This window comes from Ischnura elegans, chromosome 12 (assembly GCF_921293095.1).
Source record: "Ischnura elegans chromosome 12, ioIscEleg1.1, whole genome shotgun sequence".
Taxonomy (NCBI): domain Eukaryota; kingdom Metazoa; phylum Arthropoda; class Insecta; order Odonata; family Coenagrionidae; genus Ischnura; species Ischnura elegans.
In genome coordinates, this window is record NC_060257.1 from 78805230 (window position 1) to 78821598 (window position 16369).

Consider the following 16369-nt stretch of genomic DNA (forward strand, 5'->3'; position numbering starts at 1 on the left):
CCAGGACTGCATGAAAATACACTCAATACCAGACGCTCTCATTCAATGGAAGAAGGCCTCTTCTCGACATGAACCCTCAAAATCGCACTCAAGGCCGCCTCGAGAAATTCGCCATTAATTCACTTCCTCCCTCTAATATCGATCTCCGAGAAATCGCAATGAATTAGCTCCGAAGGGAACCTTATCCGTCGACGGCCTTGAGCCGCTCCTTATGCATCCCACCCCCGCAACCGTGAATAATAATAACAATAGGCGATCGTTTTTCCGAGAGAAGACGGCCTTCCGCCCTGCCCCCTGGTGGGAGAAATTCGGCCTACGCGAGTGACCAACCCTTTTGGCGAGAGAGGTCCTCCAATCGTGGGGAAGAGAGACGACGCAAATCGCACGCCAGAGGAGTGGGGATGGGGTGACCGCCTCCTCTTTTTCCCGACCCCCGTCCGAGGCATTGATATCGGGGGGCGTGTAAATTTATTCGCCTTCGTCCGATCTTCCATTCGCGTGCTGCCCGCGCCGCACGCCAACTCAAAATCAATCCCGCCCCCTCCCCTCCTCCGAGACAATGCCTCACTACACCCCTCCCTCCTTCACTACCAGCCATCCCTTCCCCCACAGCAATGCCAACCTCACTCAAGAAACAATTCCTCCGCTACCCACGGTAATACCTCCCGCATCCGTAACAATGTTTTCCTCCTCCGAAACAATGCTCCCCTCATCCGCAACAATACAGTACTCCAAAATAGTTCTTCCCGGCTTTGTAAAATACCTCCTTAAAAAAAGTTTTCCATGGTAACAACACTGTCGTCCCCCGCAACAATGCCACCCCCCTAGTACCCAATTCCTGCACTAAAGACGACAATGCCTTCCTGCCCAAGAAAAATACTTCTTTCCCCCGTACAAATTTTTCGTCTCTCCCCACAAGAACACTTCTCTCCACCGCAACAATGCCAACTTCACTCTAGGTACAACTCCTCCACTGTCCACGATATTACCTCCCTCATCCATAGCAATGTTTTCTTCCCCCGCAACAATACTTCTCTTCTTCCCAACAATATATCTCTCCACCAAAGCAATGCATCCCTTCTTAGCAACAACGCTGTCATCCCCCGCAACAATGTCACCCTCCACCATCACTACTACACACCCCTCCCATGCAACAATACCAACCTCACTCTAGAAACAATTCCTCCACTAGCCACGATAATACCTCCTTTACCCATATTGATGTTTTACTCCCCCGCAACAAAGTTACTCTCCTTCCCAACAATGACTTTATCCCCCAAAGCAATGCATCCCTCCTTCTCAACAACTCTGTCCTCCCCTGCAACAATGGTACCATCCCTAAAAAATTCCTCCCCTATTCACAACAACGCTCCCTCCTCAACAAAAATACTTTTATCACCCGCAAAAAGCTTCCAACCCTCCCCACAAAAACGTCCTACCTCCGAAACAATGGATTCCGCTCTTGTAACAATGCCGTCATTCACTACAACAGTTCCACCCTCCCTGGAAAAAAATTCCTCGCCTATCCGCAACAATGCCTCCCTCCCAAACAAAAATAATTTCATCCCACGCAGAAAGCTTTCCCCCCTTTCCACAAGAACAATTCCCTCCACCACAACAATTCAATCCTCTGTCGCAACAATGTCGCCGTTTCCTACAACAATTCTGACCTCTCTTGAAACAATTTCTCCCCTATCCACGTCAGTGCCTCTCTCCCAAACTTCAATGACATCCTCTTCCACAACAATGCTTCCCGCACCCAAGGACAGGAATGTAACTCATTAAGTCAAATTCACTCGGGGGTAAACGATAATCGATTTCTACGTAAACGCTAGTCCTGGCTTGGCATTGCAGTCACAAGGGAGACTCATGACGCGGAAATAAAGCGAAAAGAATCGAAAATTCTCCGAATATGTGTGATACATTTTTTACCTGTCAGAGTGAAAGGGGATGAAATAATATGTCGTGAGATAATTGCGATGGGAAAAATTCCCGGCAGTGGAAATGACCCACGAACCTTTGGCATAGGGCCGAAGTTCGATTGCCAGGTCAGGGGAAATAATTTTCCGATGGCAATAATTCTACTGAATATGGCTAAATTTCACTAAATAAAAGAATTTGCTAGTAGGAATGCTATAGATATGACCCTAAAGTAAGACTACGTCACATTGCGCATCAACCAAATGCATCTGCTAGAGTGAAGAACAATGAGGAAATACAGCAAGAGGATCCGATGGCGAACCCTCGGCTCATATCAACTGCACTACTCTAGGAGAGACAGTAAAGTCATTGGACAGAGGCTATCCCACAGTTGCGACTTACCCAATTAGGCAAGGCATCGGAAACGAGAGAAAATGTATCGAGGCACCGCGGTGAGTTGAATGCAGTCTCACACTAAAAATATTAGGCATATACGCATTACGAAATGAAGATTGGTACCCTCTCCAGGAGAGCAACCCGATGTAAAGTCCGCATTTTCGCTCTTTTCAGAGGGGATGCCGCTTCACAGACGGAATGAAAAATTTAATATGAGACTAAGTTCGACCCTCGACGAAACTGACTAGGTTTTGGGGACGCATAACTCCCACTCGACTGGTCGTATTTTGTCTTTTTTTCGCTACCGGCTGAAAAGCATAAGCAATCATCTTCAAATTTTTAGGGTATATAGCAAAGAGGATAGTCAAAATTTCCCTTCACGTGGAATATGTCAGACCTGCGGTGTGAAAGGCGGTGGAAATCACATTAATTGCGATGGGAAAAAGTCCACAGCAAAATTCAAATATTCCAAATTTAGCGCCAAGCACAGTGTTAAGCGCTGGTACGGGGATCATCTTCGTGTAATGGCTTTTTGGGAGCCCGTATTCTTTTCCGTCGTCATACTTGACCGAAAGGGCCTAAAACCTAGTACCGTTGAATCTCACTGAAATTTTCGTGGGAATTAAGGAACCTGGATAGCTTAATGGTCTGGGGAGTGGCCCGGAAAGCCAAAGGTCCGTATTTCGTTTCCTGGTTTCAGGAAATTTATTTTTATGCAAGACAATGTGAATTTGCCCGTATCTCTGATCCGCACCTCAAGAAATATTAGGAATAATTTCCAAATTTGAGATGCAGGCAGATTCTGAAAATTTCAATATCATAACTTTAGCTATTAACGAGAAATGTATCGCAAAAAGAGTCCAGGCAAGAGGGACGATGATTAACGAAACGATTTTTTATTACTGGGTCCCATTACATCGCTATTTAGACGCTTATTCACAACTCAGAATTTATAGACTGAAAGATATAATAAACAAAACGACATTCAAACGAGATACGTGAAATAATACATGAAAATTATCGTAACTGCCCACTTTAATTAACTTAAATTTAAAACTTTTTATCATTTCACCATCTTCTGGGTCGGAGTGATGGCAGTTTACATATAAATATTACGATGACCAAACGATATGAGGGGATGGCAGGGTAGAAGAGAAGGGATAGGGGGAGTGGTGGGAGTAGATTTTGGGATAAAGGGGGCAGTATCGTGGAAAGGGTTTGAAATTCAAGGTCAAAGTTGATTATTTTGCGGACACTAAGGGGGTGGCGGCATAAGAATTGGCCGTTGCCTGAAAAAAAAACGGCCGCTGGTTGTTGAAAGACGTTGGCGCTGAAAAGAGGGATAATATACATAGCTTATGCAGGTGATAAGCTCGGTTCCATGGAAAAATGGTCGATCAAGGGCATGGCCGCTGAATTAAGGCGGAAGGTAGTTTGGGTAGGTTGCACCGTTATCCAAAAATTACAATATTGCCTTTAATATCCGATCTTGCGATTTTCCTCACTCAATTTCGGAGCGGTTGCAGGGAAAATGAGCGGAGATCTTCATTATTCGCAGAATCTGTGTTTTTTTCTGACTCGGGGGCTCAAGGTTCATCGGTTACTCGATCAAATGAGAGAAATAGCGGTAAAATTCCATACATATTCATTCAGACGACACTGCGAAAAATTCCCGAGTTAGATTAATTACACACTACCTTTCATCCAAGAGTATTGGAGTCAAGGTTATCGTAATGCTAAACGATACGCCGGAAATGCTAAAGCGAAGCAAGAAATATGCAGATTTTGAGCACCCAAAATTGTTATGTCATGGCGGATCCTAAAAAAAAGAAATGCTATCCGGCCTGTGTTGTTGATGTTGCCACGGCAACCGATTTAGGAATTAAACCCTACTCAAAGCTATTCTAAATTCAGCTCGCGGATGGGGTTGTTGGTTTGCCTCCGGGGTCATTCACCTTTACACCCGCCCCTGCCCGTTCTTATCTTACCATTCCTCGCAACTTCTGTCGTCGGTTCCAATAAATCTCAGCTAGAAGGCGTTCCCTAATATTTCCACATTGGTAATCACAGTTAATGTTAAGAAAATAAGAAATAAAAACGTAAATCCACCCAAAATAAGAGCAGAATTTTGGCAAATTCAACTCCGAAATTCGTGCGTTTCTCCATCTCCAATGATCGGTTTTACTTCAAAGTTACATTCGGAATTTCCACTGACGTATCTTGATTGTATATTCCAATTGGTCGAGTAGTTGCCAGAGCAACCAAAAAATCAACACCAAGTCATTGTGGATCGATTTTCCGCTCCTCCTGCATGATTCTAATCCGCGAATCTATCTGTTTGATCTATCCATTGGGATATGGCAGGTTATAGACCTAGCTGATGTAGCGGGAAGGGTATCTACCCCGAGGAAAAAAAGAGAAATTTGGCGGGAGCATTACTTCTAGCCACTATCCCGTAACCACATCCGTTAAGGTGATATCGCACGATCATCCTTGGAGTACTTAGATCTAAATTCTTAACAATATAATTCCGATACCCTCTACGAAGTAAAACCAAATTTTGCATCTGGTCATCTTGAGAAGGACCTCTAAAATATTGTTCCATTTATGCACACGGGTAATCGCTAAAACACGTTATTCAGCTCCCGGAATCTCCGTTTCCTAGCTAACAAACTTAAATAACATGTTGTAGACGTTCAAGGATAGTATAACGCTGACAAAAATAGTGTGTGAGCACTCAGAATTGAATTTCACAAAATTAATTCCAAAATGTGAGATAAATTTATTGACTGATTCGTTATATGCCATTAGAGTAAAAGAGATTTTAAAGTCTCAGGTTGACTGGACATTGAGGGGAGGTTTACATAACAATTACATAATTTCATACAGGTAAGGAAACAACTAAACCCTATACAACGGAATGATGATACTCCCTCGACCTGTGGAACTGATTGATTTGGTATCTAGCCTTCTTGAATAGTACCAAAAAAATCGCACTCTATGTAAATAATGGGGAAATCATGCAAACTTGAATGTTTTCTCAGCTCGCATAATGCGGGTGAGATTACGACTTCGAAGGTAATTTTACTTGGATCCCTTTAGACAGCTGAAACCCCAAAATACCGGGTCACACGGCACACGTCAAGACGATATGCGATCTCTTCTCAACCGTTGATTTGTGTCTCTGGAATAATTGTCGCAGCAGCTGCATCAACCCTTTTTCTTAATTCGGAAATGTCAGCTGGTAGTGGAGACACAGATGTTATTATCACCTGGAGGATCAAAACCGACCTGAATACAGGAAGCACGTTGCACAGTAACTGCAGATTACGTCTTTACATGAAGAATCTGAGCTTTTCCCGGTGAATAGCATGGATGAAAGCTTCTCGGGTTTCCAACCGGGTCAGGGTCTGCATTGTGTAGGCCACAATGCAGACCCTGACCCGGTTGTACGTCTTTACAAACTGTAAAACATAAGGAAAATTCTGTTCAGTAGTAGCCATATTTGCTTATAGCGCTCTCTAACGAATGGCGGTGGAAACATTGGAAGCACATGTACATTGTTGCCAACAAACAAAACAGTTTGATTTGCCCTTTCGTTTGATGTATCAATTATAGCTGCCAGTTAAGTGTAATGAGCCTTAAAACCCCACTAATCATTTTGAAACACCCGGTACACTACTATTTCGATTGAATTCGGCGCATTTTTCCATTTAAAATAATGCATAGGATTCGGTCATGTTTGCAGGGCCCCGACGTTCTTCTGCCTGGCTTCAAATGCTCACGTGCGCGGAGCATTGTAACCACCACTCAATTGTTTTCAGTCCAGTGACGGTGTGTCAGTATTGTTTAGACTTCGATACTAGAGCTCCTGATGCGATGTTTAAGAAATGCAATTTCTTGAGTAAATCATAAAAGGAATAGTAAATCGCAAGCTACCGTTGAATATAACAACAAATATATGATGAAAAAAGTGACTACACGAGAGCCTCGAGGGCTCCCCTATTCAGGAGTCACCAAATGTGAAAACTGTATTGTGCCGGCGGGGATCGGGTTGGTGTGGTGGCTAGAATGTTGGCTTCCCACCCCGTGGACTCGGGTTCAAATCCCGGCGGTGACAGAGAATTTTCAGAGAGTGACTGATCCCTGCTTGAATGCTGTGTGGAGGACATTTCAAGGACATCACTCCGACTGTCGGATGGGACGTTAAGCCGTGGTTCCCTTGGCGGCTTTCGTTGAGAGTAGGCTAATGCCGACGCCGGGTTTCTCTCCACACTTCCTTACCTACCCTACTCTAATTTCGTAAATGACCTTAACTGTAAGTCGCCTCCTTCAAATACCTACTGTATTGTGCCGGGCGTAGACGTGGTAGTGTTCTGAAACGACTTTATTGCACTTTATTGCAATGATTGCAGCGCCTCAATTGGATTTTGGTGGCCATTTTTGTATCTCCATGTTGAATCTTTATTTGGGAATACAACTCGAAACACTGTTCCGATCGTGGTAAAATAGTAAGAAAGTTGTATTATCATCCAGTTATGAGTTCTACTGAAAATTTCAGCGTTCCAGCAAATCAGAAAGTGGTCGAAATTTGATTAGCAAGATTTTGACCTGGAGGACAAGTACACAAACAGAAAAGAAAGCGAGTATAATAAATGTGGTAAAATGGATTGGTAGAAAGATGATCGATTTGAGCAAGCTTCAGATAGACCATTCGCCCACATCCCACGCCCTCAAAACACGGCATCTCTCCAGAGACTTCCGGCCGTAGCGACGCACTCCAGAGGTTATGATTGAAATATTATTAAAAAATTTTCTCTTTCTCTCATACATTTCATATGCTCACTCTTAATGTCAATACGAAGCTAGTGCTTGCCTCCATGACTCTTGTATTCATGAAATTATTATTTTAGGCTCAAAAAGATTGAATTGGAATGAAGCGGAAGTTTTTTTTCCTAAATATTCTCAACCACTTGCTATTCAAAACTGAATTTACCACATTTATGATTTTTTGCTGAGCGCATGAGATATCGTTTAAAAATCGATTTTTGCAAAATTAAAACTGCACAACGTTACGGCTTAAAGAGGCAATTAAATCCGATTTGAAAATAATAGACAGCGGGTACGCACTGAGCAACACTTGGGGGGGCAGTGCCGAAGCAGCTATTAAGTTATTGGAGGACAAAAATTGGTGTCAACCAAAGGGAAAACCCACAACTGCGATACAAGTACAAATATAGGCCACGGTCGTGGAGCCAGCATAATTCCCCAATGACGAGAAGTGAGACGGACCTCGAAACGTTTGAGAAAAATTTACATTCTCACACGGCTGAAACCCCGAGAAAACCTTAACTAGGCCATTCGTCGGGAAAGCACCATATGTTTCTTTAAACTGTACTGAGCAGAATCAATGTTACAAAAGATATTCGGCACGATGAAAATTTTGAAAAATCGACTCATTAAACTATAAAAATTTAAAGATGCTACCGTCAGTATTTATCCTTTTTAACACAGAGCTGCTTCTGGAGAAATTAAATGCCAAGACATGTCATTTTTTAAATGAGAAAATTTTCCACTCCACCAAAATTATTGTGGCAGCTACACATTTCGCCATTAAACTTTACAGCACTAAAGAACACGTATGGGTATCGGATTGGTGTGGTGGCTAGAGTGTTCGCTTCCCACGCGGCGGGCTCGGGTTCGAATCCCGGCAGTGGCAGAATTTTCAGAGACTGCCATTGGAGTACAAAATTCGGTGTTAACCAAAGGGAAAATCCGATACTGCGATACAAGTATAAATATAGGCCACGGTCATGGCACCAGCATAATTCCCCAATGATTCCCCGATCCCTGCTTGAGTGTTGTGTGGAGGACATTTCAAGCGCAACACTCCGTCCATCGGGTGGGACGTTAAGCCGTGGTCCCCTTGGCGCCTTTCGTTAATAGCAGGCTAATGCCGACGCCGGGTTTCTCTCCACCCTTCCTTCCATACATTTCCCTCATGGCGCAAATGACCTCAGCTGTCGGTCGCCTCCTACAAATACCACACTAACAAGAACACGTATTTTAAATATTTCCTGAATGGAGCTGAAAATGTACACAGTTTTGATGTTACTTAAAAGCAAGGTTGGGTTATAATGGGATGAGTGAACAAAGAGTCACTAAAGAGACAAAAGACGAGCGGTCGTGAGGGAGTGATGCATCCTCTTAAGCGGCAACCCCTGACCCGCTTGACCGCTTCCAGAGTTCTACTGACAAGAGAGGGAAGCCCAATCGCCAAGCCGGCTATCCGTTACACGGCCAAAGGAAAGCACAACGAAAGGAATCGGGACAAGTGCTGAGCCTGCTATTATTAGGGACTCAACATTCACACTCTGAGAATGGCTCAAGGACAGCGTAGCGACGGACTCAAAGACACTGCTTATGACGTGTGGAAACAGCTGGAAACTGTCTCATTCACGCCAATATATAATACTCATAAACCTCACCGACGCGTCGTCAGGAATATTATGCGTATGTTACTTTCCTTTAAAAGCCTTTCAGCGCATTAACAAATTATATTCATTTAATATATGTGGGTAAATATATTTTAACGACTCACTTCTGATACTACGGTAGCATTGTAAGTATTGATCGAGGTATTTTGTATTTTGCTTTTATCTTATTCTCTTGATAACCATTATTACGACAAAAAGTTTTATTGTTTCTTTAACACAAATATATTATTTGAGTGAACAATATATATCAATTTTTATGGATCATGCATTGGCCAATTCCTTCCATGGCGCTGGTGTCTGTAGAAAGATCACGTAGAACGAAAGATTTAACAATATCATTGTTAAAATTTATAAGTACCAATTGAAAAGGTCTATGGATTGTGCAATATGTATTCCACGCACATTTTCCATGAAGTATTAATTATTGTTTAGTTATTATTCCTTTTTAAAGATTCAAAGCTACATTTTTGCTGTCATTAATTATTTCATCAGCATAACTACTTTATGCATCACGTACGGGTGAAAAAACAAACAAATTTCATCAATAGAATTTACCTTACATACCATATGTAGACGAATTGTCATGAAAAAGCATCGTACGGATAAAAACTGTGGAAAAGTACAAAGACTTTTTGTTCTTTCGATAATGAACTTCCACGTAATACAACCTCATTTCGTCAATTTTATTAACTGGGAAGCTCATTTTTTGGAACGCAAACGTATTAACGGGGAGCTAAATTGTGTTTTCGATCGTAAACCCGCGAATCCGTTGACGCACGGCGATTACCGGCGTGTGCCCTTGATCCGACGAAGACGAAAGTGAAATGAATTGAAATTAATCGCGATGCCCTCCGGGCTTTAAGCGTTCTCGGGCCAAGCATTACACTCGACTCTGCTCTCCCCTTTAAAAAAGGATACTCGAAAAGAATGAGCTGCAAGAGGCCCGGCAGACACGCATTCGGAAAGATGCAGGGACTGCAAGCGGCGATATGCCTTAATTCATAGTTCACTTCGAAATGGGGTTACTTCCTCTGACATTAATGCAATAATTCACAATTTAAGAGGTATATGAATTGTGTAATATTTACTCCACGCACATTTACAATGAACTATTTATTCAATAATATAATCCTTTCCTTTTTAACATTCAAAACTCCAGTTTTTTGAGGTCACTCTTTATTTCATCAACTTAAAGTACTTTCTCGTCTTGAATTTAATAAAAAATGCCAGTGGAATACTCGAATTATTCACTTTCATTGCTACTTTATTTTTAACATTCAAAACTCTTTTTGACCGTGGTCACACTATATTTTTTATCGAAATAAATCTTACTTATCTTAAAACTTACTCATCTTTAATAAAGAAAAATGTAAGAAGGCTACACGTTAAATAGCTATTACATTTGAATTATTGAATATTACTACCGTATTATTTTAAACATTCAAAACTCTAGCCTTTAGACATAGGCCACTCATTCTTTCATCAAAATACGAGTATTTTCTCGTCTTGAATGAAATGACCAATGCTAAACGGTGACAAATGTATCCTGTGCATAGTTGCTACGAACGATTTTTTCACTGTAATGAGTATTTTATGTAAATATTCAAAACTTCAACTTTTGCACAAAGGTAATTGTTTCGTTCATCAACCCAAGAGTACCCTACCATTCTACACTTACTAACTCACCACTCCAATTACCAAAACCAAGATTATCACTAATAAAAAGGGCTACTTTATTCCGTCTTACGACCCTAATGTATAACAATAAACTGTCACTCAAGAGAAAATAAAAATACTTTGTTCTATTACACACTTTATTTTAAATAGTACGACCCGGGTTTCTGCATATCATGCTATCATCAGGTATAATTCGGTGGGTTGCTTGCACTTAAATAGGTAACCGTGGGTGGAGGGACGGTTTTTTCATATCCTACTACTATTAAAAATACTCTCGTACTATTTAAAATAAAGTGTGGAATAGAACAAAGTATTTTTATTTTATGATGAAGCAGTTCCACAAAGTAACGCTGGAGATCGTGCCTAATATTGTCACTCAAGGATATTGACCAAAAATTCTCCAACTCATTCTCCACGTAGTGGTATTCCATTAAAAGGTTTCTTAGGTAATTCAATTTTACTTATACCAATACTTTTTTTACATAACGCAACCCGGGTTTCGATGAGTAATCATCATCAGACGTAAATTATTATGTAATGGATGGAAGCTTCTCTGGTTTCCAACCGGGTCAAGATCTGCATGTTGTAGGCCGACGTTTCGTTGGGAGACTTTCCCAGCATCCTCAGGGCTGATGGCGATTATCAGCTCTGAGGATGTTAGGAAAGTCTTCCAACGAAACGTCGGCCTATTTCGTGGAAACCCTGACCCGGTTGGAAACCGGAAAAGCTTTCATCCATGCTACTCACCGGAGAAAGCTCATATTCTATTATGTAATAATTCACGCCTCCATAAATTAATATTTGGATACTACTACTATAAATTCATAATAATTTACGCCTGATGGTGATGATTACTCATCGAAACCCGGGTCGCTTTATGCATTGAAGTAGTGGTATAAGTAAAAGTGGACTACCCAAGAAACCTGGTATTCAACCATTTTCTTAATCCACTAAAAGTCCATTGACTTGGTGTCAAATCATATATTCAGTCATTAAAATTAAACATCGTTAATAGTCAGCATGGGGATATCCTTTTTCCATTTTTAATTTTTTCATGTGCGCTTTACGTTTTCAGTACGGCTGTAATCGAACGATTTTACTTAAAATAAAATAACATAATAAACTTCGAAGGAAACTTCATCGAAATATATATTTTATAGCAACTGGCATCTTCTCGTTGAGGGCATCATAAGGTATAAAATATACGTAAATGAGCATTTCCTTATAAGAACACATGGCATGCAAAGTTAAAAATAGGGCACGGAATGAATGAGGGAAAGGCTTGGAGAAGGTGGCAAGCTAGAGAGGAAGGGTTAAATAAAGCATAAGAGGTGAGGAATCGTTATAGAGCAACATTAAGGATCGGAGAGAAAACACTAATACCACGCTATTCCCTCAGTGAACGGCAATTATCAACACGTTAACCCGCTGCGGGACAGGATACCCTCTTGATGGTAGCCTGAGACAACGAAAAACTGGTTTTGCAGATATTTTTCCTTATAACATTGATTGGCATTAGGATTTCCTGTCTTCGAACTTATTAAATTTATACTTATATATTTCCTTATTTAATTTTACTTTACTTAGAACCTAATTTCTTATGAAGTCAACTTTTTTTCCGGAGAGATATCGTAGAACAGTATATTGAAACGATACACACAAGTTATCGTATTGACTACGTGAAAACCCTACTACAAGTGTTCCAACTGTCTTGAAGCCATCATCAATTCTTGATGTTGATTGCAAGACAGTTAAAACGCGTTTAGTAGAGTTTGTGAAATTAAATCAAGTCTTGATGGTGGCTGAAGAATTATGAACTGGCGTAAATTAAGATTGAAGAATTTAATCAAGTCTTGATGATGACTGCAAGTCAGTTAAAACGCGTGTAATAGAGTTTGCGAAATAAAATTATGAATGAAAAATATAGAAATATTCTGTGTAAAAAAATTTAATTTTAAATTCAAAATGAGTAAATTCCATAAAGTATCGCCAGAAACCATCAACTACATCAAAATAAAGCAGGGAGTACGATATATTTGCGTATAATTTATTTACTTTAGTCAATTAGTACCTCAAATTAACTATTACATTTGCATGATTGACCCGCTGCTGGGTATTCAACTGATAAAGGTGAATAGAGATTCAAGAAGAAGTTTAGATGTCCCCGAGCAAACATACGCGTCGTCTTGGCGACCACACAGCGTCTACCATCTAAACATTCACAATTCACACTCACTCACATGGCCATTTATACCCTAAATGGTATTTGGCCTCGATAACTGTGTGCCTCTAACTCTTTCTCACTCCTGCATCCGCCTCGCTGACTCCCATTTTCCCCATATCAATCAGCACCTCATCCTTCCATCTTTTTCTCGGTCTTCCTGGAGGTCGTCTTCCATCAGGATTTTCTGCCCAGACTTGTTTTAATAGGGGCTCTTGCTCACTTCGTATTATTTGCCCTGCCCATCGCAATCTGCGGCTCTTGGCTTCGGCTACTACGTCTGGCGAGTCGAAAAGGTTCCTCATTTCCCTATTGTGTTTTATTCTCCAGGTTCCGTTCTCTCTTGTTGGACTAAAAAACTTTCCTAACACTTTATTTTCAAGACAATTAACTTCTTTTCCGTTCTTTTGTCGATAACCCATGATTCAGCTCCATAAAGAAGGATAGGTCTAAACATAAGCAAAAACTAAATAAATAAAAAAATTAACATATAGTAATAGTCTTTTATAGTAAAAATTCCCAATCAACGCAACGAATCCTTCGCGAAAGAATGAGAGCTGTGAAACGGTGTGTTGTTTCCAGCCTTCGCTCTCACTTCTAACCGCCGCCTACGAGTCAGCAGTGCCTATTAGCAGAGGCAGGCTTCCCTTGTAACACGTAATCCACCCTTCCTCTCTCTCACATATATAAATCGAGTCTTCTCATGTCGCGTGGATTCATTTCGATTGTGGCGACCCACCCATCACTTTGCCTCCTCACCGTGTCCTCGTTCTGAGCCAACATCAAGAAAAAAAATAACGAATGGGGTTTCCTCCTTATAAAAGGCTTGTACTCCACCCCACACTCTAAAGGGTTTTAAATAGCACATACTCTGCTAAGTACATGTATGAGATTCGGGGTCTATGCCTGCATGTGTTGCTTCCGTAACGGAAACCGTTCAAAATTTTCATCACGCACGATAAAGATTAGGATAATTTACCTTTGTCCTAATAAAAAAACTGCTCAAAAAGTACACTTAATAATCAACTATTGAGTAATTAAAAAATTATGTTATATACATACTGATATTTTTGCCATTCCAGGAAAAAAATGTATTTGCTTAAAAAGATTTTATGTTTGAGATACCGCTGCGTTGAGATCGGTATTACGCAAATAGATAAGCCATGCCAAAATTAATGGGCCAATCGGAACTTACTAAATAAATTTCATCATTAATGGTGCGGAGTTCGGCAGCTAGAATAAATTATACATAGGGAACTACACAAGCAAGACGGCCGACCACTGAAACCACGACTATTACTATAGAGGATTGTCCAGATGGCCGCTCTATGTGTGGTCAGCTATGGCGAAATTAAATGGATTTTCAAAAGTCGCCACCAGCGTCGTTTGTGGCAGAGCGATCCAAATTTTACAGAACGTGAGCCAAAATTAATATTCTAGACAAAAAATCTATTGAATTCATAATTTCCGGAAACCGATTAAAATAGTCCTAAGTTGAATCATAATTCGGGCTTCTACGGGACGGACTGGGATCCCCTCTATACAGTGACTCCTTGAGTGGGACACTGCGGCTTTACCGTCGGGAAATAAACCGCCTCCTCAGCGGAAGGCGATGCCACTACCGCAGACGTTGCTAGGTACTTGAGCAAAATGGTTCAATGTGAAGCGTGATCTAGTGGCTTCCATTGATCTATATCTACATGCTACCGCGCAAGCCGCCGCAATAGGCGTATGGCGGGGTTTTCGGATATCAGCCGTTGGAAAATGAAAACGAAATTCGCTAACGAAATTACGACAAGCATTTGTTGAAGTCCTTTATTGCTCGGGAGAAAAACGAATTCCCATACCTAACCGTTCGACAAAATATCTCTCTTAATTTATCGTTTCTGTCGGTACTGGATCCCATATGCTCTCAACGTATTCAAGGTGTGGCCGGGAGAGGGCGAAATGGCACATTTCATTAACTTTTTCATCCAAAAATCTTCCCTTAATTCGCTTGACGAATCCTAAATTCTTCAGTGCTCTTCCACAAATATTTATTACACGTGCTCTCCACGATAGGGTTGTAGTTATCCTAACAGCCAAACACTTCAATACAACCATCTCTTGCAAGTCGTTCTCTTCCTCTGAGTCCGACCGCCAATCTCATTCCGTCACAGGAACACCCACTTCGGGGAAAGAAGCTATGAGCCTCCGCGTGTCACCTTTGGGAGTCGACGGCCTGCTGAGACATTTCTTCGCCCCTCTCCTATGGGGATAACGGCAAGGAGTATGCCCCCGAGGGGGGAGAATGCCATTTGGATGAAAGAGGGAAATGCTACAGCACGAACATCACTATATCTAAGATTAAGATATTATATGTATGCAGCAAAAGAGAGGAGGTTGGACAAACATTAAGCTTGGCACAAAAAAGCTTGAAGAGGTAAAAAAGTTTTTTTACCTAGTAAGCCGCATTACCAACGACAGGCGAAGCAATAAAGAAATAGTAGAAAAGCGCAAAGGGTTTTCTACAAAAAGAAAAGAATCTCATTGCAGCTGAGAATATAAGCATAGAAGTAGGGAAACGATTCATCCGATGTTACATATGGACCATGTTTCTCTGTGGAAGTTAGGCTTGGACGTTGACAGCAGCAGTCAAGAGCGGAATTATTATAACGGATAACTTCGGGCCTTAACTGAGTGAAGCCTTCCTATTTTATATTTTAAAGATTAAAGTCCACAAAAGTCGCCACTTGCCTACCTGACGGATCAGACTTTCGCGGAGATATAGACAGCAATAACCAAAACTCATACGTGTACTGCTGTGAGCTTCCGATTTCATAACTTCTCAATGGTTTTCCTCACGACTTAATGAATATTTCATTGTAAATATTGAGAATAAGTAGATCGCTCATACTTCATCGCTACGCTGTGGACATTTTTGAAAATCGATTAATATGTTTCAAAAAAGTAAGCTTCAGCGGGGATGACTCCCTATGTGGTCACATAGGGTAGAGACTCAATCGCTCCCACTTTCTGGCAGACGATTTCGAAAGAATGTGAAGAGAACGCACAGAATTGAATGAGGCATTAGGCCGACTGAGTTTTTATTTATTCCGGTTATTATTATTGGTCGCCGTCTCAAGATAGGGAACAAATTAGGTATTCCCGCTACGATTGTAATTCCATAGACTCCCATCAATCGTGCATCAGTTTTTAAATTAAATTTTAGGCACTTAAACCTGTAAAATATTAATGAAATTTATCAAATACATCAAAATGGGTGGTGAGTTTCGTTTCACGTAAAACAAATTTTATAATTTTCGAGCTTTTTACATTATTACGTGATTCCAAACGTAAAATTTTATAGTGCTTTTAAGGGGTTTCCATGTAAAGAACCATTTGCATTGTAACGTGAAAATATCATTTCTTAGGTCATGGGAAAAATAACGGAAATATTTTTATTACCAAATATTCCAACACATACCCTGGTAACGCTACAGGATTGGTCACCCCCGAGTTCAAAGGGGTAGCAAAAGTGTGGCTACCAAGGTGTAAAACCTTCGGTTTTTTAAGTGTGCTTAATTCAATAGTTTAGCTCACATATTCGTATTGTCAAATTTTTTACCTGCTGGGGACATTTTTGGGTCAGATGCAACTGAGATTTGTTCCGCAATAT

General features: G+C 40.9%; 1 protein-coding gene across 3 annotated transcripts in view; it reads right to left on the minus strand.

The window, feature by feature from the left end:
- The window catches only part of LOC124169758 (sodium/potassium/calcium exchanger Nckx30C-like), a 262408-nt gene that overhangs the window by 118717 nt on the left and 127322 nt on the right, over positions 1–16369 (minus strand). The gene's annotated exons all lie outside the window — the stretch shown is intronic.